The sequence below is a fragment of the Solanum lycopersicum genome, chromosome 7, assembly GCF_036512215.1.
Source record: "Solanum lycopersicum chromosome 7, SLM_r2.1".
In the NCBI taxonomy this organism is placed as follows: Eukaryota; Viridiplantae; Streptophyta; class Magnoliopsida; order Solanales; family Solanaceae; genus Solanum; species Solanum lycopersicum.
Genome location: NC_090806.1, coordinates 25,127,395 through 25,133,998, shown reverse-complemented (window position 1 = coordinate 25,133,998; position 6,604 = coordinate 25,127,395).

The window sequence follows — 6,604 nt, the reverse complement described above, 5'->3', positions numbered from 1 at the left end:
CGCGTATGCTGTTATGGTTGAATGGTTATGACTCCTTATGAGACAGGTCCTCTTATATATATATATGACGTTGGGGTTGGCTTGATTTGATTAAATTCCATATTGTCTTAGTTTCAGTTGGTCATACTTAGCAGGTTTGTATGTGGGTGTCCAAAACGGGCACTAATCACGGCCTATCGGGTTGGGTCGTGACATTCATGCACTTTTAATTGTCTTGAAGCATAAGCAATCACATTCTTCTCTTGCATTAGTACTGCGCCCAAACCAGAATAGGATGCATCACAATAAACAATGAAGTTCTTACCCTCTACTGGCAAGGTAAGGATAGGTGCGGTAGTCAACAAAGTCTTGAGCTTCTGAAATCTTTCCTCACATTCGTCCGACCATACAAATAGAACATTCTGCTTAGTCAAGTTCGTCAATTGGGAAGCAATAGAAGAGAATCCCTTGACAAATCGGCGGTAGTAGCTAGCTAACCCAACAAAGCTCCTTATTTCTGACACATTAGTAGGTCTTACCCAATTCTTCACTGTCTTAATCTTAGAAGGATCCACCATCACTCCATCCTTAGAAACCACGTGTCCCAAGAAGGACACTGCATCTAGCCAAAACTCACACTTAGAGAACTTGGCATAAAGCTTTTTCTCCCTTAACATTTCCAATACCATTCTCAAATGCTCTTCATGTTCCTTCTTGCTCTTTGAGTATACCAATATATCGTCAATAAATACGATCACGAAGAGGTCCAAATATGTCTTAAAATCCCGTTCATCAAGCTCATGAACGCAGCAGGGGCATTCGTAAGACCAAAAGACATCACTACAAATTCGTAATGCCCATACCTCGTTCGAAAAGCATTCTTTGGCACATTCATTGCCCGTATTTTCAATTGATGATAACCGGATCTCAAGTCAATCTTAAAGAAGACACAAGCACCTTGTAATTGATCGAACACGTCATCAATGAGGGGAAGAGGATACTTGTTCTTAATAGTTACTTTATTCAGTTGTCTGTAGTCTATGCACATCCGAAAACTCCCATCCTTCTTCTTTACAAACAAAACCGGAGCACTCCAAGGAGATGCACTTGGCCTAATGAAGCCTTTGTTCAATAACTCTTGAAGTTGTGCTTTTAACTCTCTTAACTCCGCGGGAGCCATTCTATAAGGGGGTATAGAAATGGGGCGAGTACCGGGTTCAAGATCAATACAGAAGTCAATATCCCTATCCGGTGGCATACCAGGAAGATCTGCAGGGAACACATCCAGAAACTCACGAACTACTGAAACCGACTCAATTGAAGGTACTTGGGTAGTGTCATCCTTGAGATGTGCCAAGAAAGATAAACACCCTTTACTAACCATTTTCTTAGTACGAAGAAAGGAGATGATACGCACCGGATTGGAAGTCTAGTCACCCTCCCAAACTAACGGATCTGTCCCAGGCTTGGCTAACGTCACCGTTTTAGCATTACAATCAAAGATCACAAATTGCGGAGAAAGCCAAGTCATACCAAAAATTACATCAAAATCATCAATTTCTAAGATAACCAAATCTACATAAGTGTTGCTCCCCACAAAGTTCACCAAACAAGACCTATATACCTTTTCAACTACCACAGACTCACCCACCGGAGTAGAAACACAAATAGGCATATATAGAAATTCACAATGTAAATTTAGACCATTAGCAATTGAGGAAGATACATAAGAAAACGTGGATCAAGGATCAAACAATACAGAAGCCAGTCAATCACAAACCAGAAGATTATCTGTGATGACAGCATCAGATGCCTCCGCTTGAGACCGCCCAGGGAAAGCGTAACAATGGGCCCTACCGTTCGTCTGTCCGTTGCCCCTACCATGTTGTAATATAGTGGCCCCAGTTTGCTCATTACCTCTGCCGTTTTGGTGACCACCATTACCTCGACCACCACGTCCTCCAGAATAACGGCCTCTACCATGACCACCTCTACCTCTAGCTATTGGGGGTCTATAACTTTGTCTGGGACAATTTTTCCTAATATGTCCAATCTCCCCACATCCATAACATTCTCTGGAGTCAATCATAGGCCCCTCGGAGAAGTGTTGACCGGTCTGAGGTGGTCCCCCAACTACAGTCTGTAGTGAAGACTGAATTGGTCGGACTGAGTAACTTTCCGAACCCTGTCCTCTAGTGTAAGAACCATTAAACTCACCTCCCTTTAGAAGCCTTTTTGATGTTGATGTTGTGGTTAAGTCGTCTGGCTTCACTCCTTCCACTTCTATCACAAAGTCTACCACTTCTTGGAAGGATTTTGCCGTTGCCGCTACCTGTAAGGCTGAAATCCACAATTCTGACCTCAACCCTTTCACAAACCGGCGAATCCGCTCTTGAGGACTGAAACAGAGTTGAGTAGCATATCTGGATAGTGCACGGAACTTAGCCTCATAAGCATTAACCGACATCCTTCCTTGCTCTAGGCTCAGGAACTCATCCCTTTTCCTATCCCTCATTGGTTGACACTCAATATGTGACCGCCACCACATTTTGGCGTTCCCTTGAAACTGATAAGTCACAAACTCCACACCAAACCGTTCTACTATACCCACCTTGTGTAGTAGCTCGTGACAGTCAACCAGAAAATCATAAGCATCCTCCGATTCAGCACCCTTGAAGACCGGAGGTTTCAATTTCAAGAACTTACTGAAAAGTTCATGCTGATCACTTGTCATTACAGGCCCTGTAGTCAGACGAGGAAATGTGCCTATTTCCAATGGAACATCCATGCGTGGAGCCATAGTAGCCGCATGTTGTACCTCCGGAGCCTGAGGTGCTGGTGCAGAAAACACTGGGGGTGTCTGGCCCTGATCAGATAACCCGCTAAGATAAGCAAGAACCTGATTGATCATCTCTGGGGTAGGTTGGGGTGGCAATCCCTCATTCTGCACTTGTTCAGTTTCCCCATCCTCCCCTTCTCTTATTACTTCCTCAGTCGGTGGAGGAGTCACTGCCCTAGTATCAGATGGGCTAGGTGCTCGTCCTATTCCCCTAGAGGACGTCCTCCCACGACCTCTACCACGGCCCCTTGCCGCTGTTCTTCCTCGAGCCACAGCCCCAGTGGCTGGCTCAGTTGTTTCTTGTCTGTCCGGTGTTGGTGTTGGCGTAGTCGTTGCTCTAGTCCTAACCATCTGCGAAAGAGAGTGAAGATGGTCAGATACTAATTCGTATCGCCTAGATACCAATTGGACTCAAGTAGTAGCACAAAAGAAAGAATGAAAGAGTGAAATTTTCCTAAAGTCTTATAGCCTCTCAAAGAAAAGTAAAGGCATCCCCCTACCGTTCCATAAGACTCTACTAGACCTGTTCTTGTGTGATGAGACCAACGAACCTAATGCTCTGATACCAAGTTTGTCACGACCCAAATCGGATCGCGACTGGCACCCACACTTACCCTCCTATGTGAGCGAACCCACCAATCTAAACCTTAACATTTCAATGTAATAACAACAGAATGTAATGCGGAAGACTTAAACTCATTAATAAAAACCAATTCAATAACTATCAATATTCAACATCTATTATTCCCAAAACCTTGAAGTCATCATCACAAGAACATCTACTTTAAACTACTAATTCTAAGAGTTTATAAGAAGCTAAAAATACATAAGAAGCTAGTCCATGCCGGAAGTTCAAGGCATCAAGACATAAAGGAGAAGATCCAGTCCAAGCTAGAAGCGTTAGCTCACCCTGAAGATCCAGTTTGACGAAGACTGACTTGAGTTACTGTTGAGTCGAAGATGACGGCACGTTTGCTGCACTCCACAAATAACAAGAAGAAAAACGTAAAAGTAGGGGTCAGTACAAAACACAGGTACTGAGTAGATATCATCGGCCAACTCAAAATAGGGAACAGTATATATCAATATTATCGTAAATCAACTATAAAACTCACATGTAGCAACAACAAGTATTATAATCATCAATAAGTACCATCAAGTTCATCCATGAGGGCTCAAGCCTCAACACCATACTCATTTGGGAATTAAGTATATTAAGTTGAGTATATTATCATCTTTCAAGATTCATTATCTTTCCTCTTCTTGTGTCGGTACGTGACACTCCGATCCCCTACTACTATGTGTCGGTACGTGACACTCTGATCCCCTAATTCTATGTGTCGGAACGTGACACTCCGATCCCCTAATTCTATGTGTCGGAACGTGACACTCCGATCCCCTACATGTGTTGGAACGTGACACTCCGATCCCCTACATGTGTCGGAACGTGACACTCCGATCCCCTACATGTGTCGGTACGTGACACTCCGATCCCTTAATTCTATGTGTCGAAACGTGAAACTCCGATCCACTAATACTATGTGTCGGAACGTGACACTCCGATCCACTAATATCATTCTGTAAATCATCAAGCCTTCTCTATTCCAAGGCATCATCAATCCCATTACTTTAATTCATCAAGCCTTCTTCTATACCAAGGCATCATCATTAATAATGTATATTAAAGTTTCTTTTCAAGATTTGGGATTCAATATTTTCATCATGCTTATCTTATCACAATCACATAATCATATTCATGCAAACATACCATTAAGCATATAGTAGGGTTTACAATACTACCAATACATATCGTTCACTATTAAGAGTTTACTTATGAAGCATGAAAACCATAACCTACCTCCACCGAAAAATTGGAATCAACAAGAAATTTCCCAAGCTTTGATATTCCCTCTGCCTCTTGATCGATCAATTTCTCTCTCTCCTTGTTCTCTCTATTTTCTTTATTCAAACCCTCTTTCTTTTACCCTAGTTAACATATAATTAAGTGTAAAAGATGGCAATAATACCCCACTAATTAACTTAGGGTTACCTCTTTTAACCCCCAAGAATTTGAGTTATTAATATAAACCCACAAAATCTATAATTAAGGAAGGAATAGTCCAAAAACGTCCCTTAAAACGTGTAAGGAAATCCGATTCTGCCTGGGATTTGCGCAACCTGTGACGGGCCGTCGTGCCTGCGACGGTCCGTCCTGCAGGTCGTCGCAAGAGTCAGAGAGTCAATTCCCACTGAACAATCTATGACGGTCCGTCCTGCCATTCCGTCACGAAGTTCAGAGAGTCGATTTTCAGTACCCCATTTCAGATTTTCTAAGTGTTTTGAAACGAGACCCTGCGATGGTCCGTCGTGCCCATGACAGATCGTCGTTTGGTCCGTCGCCTCAGCCTGTTTTTCCAGAATTGAAGTTTGTTGCTCAAAACGACTAAACAGGTCGTTACAGTTATGTTTGGAGGAATTTTGAGCTCATACGTGAAAGACGTTCAAAAGTTTTTTCATGTAATGTGCTTGTGTTTTTAGTGTGTTTTTTGGCTTGTTTTATATAGTGTTTGGTGTTAGAAATGATTTGAGAGGTTACTTAAATGTATACAATTGTATTTGAGGTGGAAACGTCAGGGGAAACCCCATGGATAAACCAAAGGATTCTTCAAAAGCATGTGACCTTTGACCAAAGAGCTACCCAAGGAAGCAACTTTTGTTCCTTGGTGAAATAGGTGTGCGTCCCATACTTGGACATCCATAGGTCAAAAGGTTGGTCTGTGTCACGGACACAATACATAATCAAATTCCCTAGAAGAATACCATTTCAATAGACACCATAAACCTATACCACTTGTAAACATGCACGAGGTGTAAGTGTGTGTACATTGGTAAAAATGATCAAATAATGGCTATCAACATAATATTTTGGCATGCACTCACTTAAAACCACAATGAACCTTCAAGCATAGACCACCCATCACAATTTAGAATAGGGGACAAGATAACTGCAAATTACCCTCGAGACTCCTACGATATTCTACCCACACATTCTTATCGGGGTATATAGGTAAGGGTTCATTAAAAAATATGACTCCTCCATGGCAGAACCTAAACCTACCCTAAAAAAATTATTCAAATTCTCATAATATTAGCAACAGAACCTATATTATAAACTAGAATGGAAACTAGGCATAAGCTTCACATAGTTTGATCATCAATTACACAATCATATCACATCTTTTTTCTTTGAAGGCGATAATCAACACACATATAGATAGACCATAAGTAAACACCACCACCATAAGTGGACCATACCACACAATGCCATAAAAGGCCAATTCTACCAACAATACTATACAAAAATTAGAAGAATAGAGGAATCTTACCCAATTTCCTTTGCTTTGGTCATCAATGATACGTAAATATATTTCGTCTATTATTCAAGTATATGGAAATATCTAAATGTACATTCATTTATGAATAGATCAAGATCACATTCTACACAATACATCACCAAACAATAGAATGTACAAGAATGTAGGTCATGTTTACAACATCTCTACACCTTGGTCATCATTAATAACTCATCAATAATTATCCATCAATGTTAATATAAAACAATAGGAATAGATAAATCAAGATACATGAATCATAAGTAAATTAACACATAATAAATATCACAATACCTCTAATACAGGCTAATTTGAGAATTGGAGGGAACATGGGTTCATCATGAAATTGGATTGAAATTCACTTTAAAATCATTACATAAACATCAATTTATCA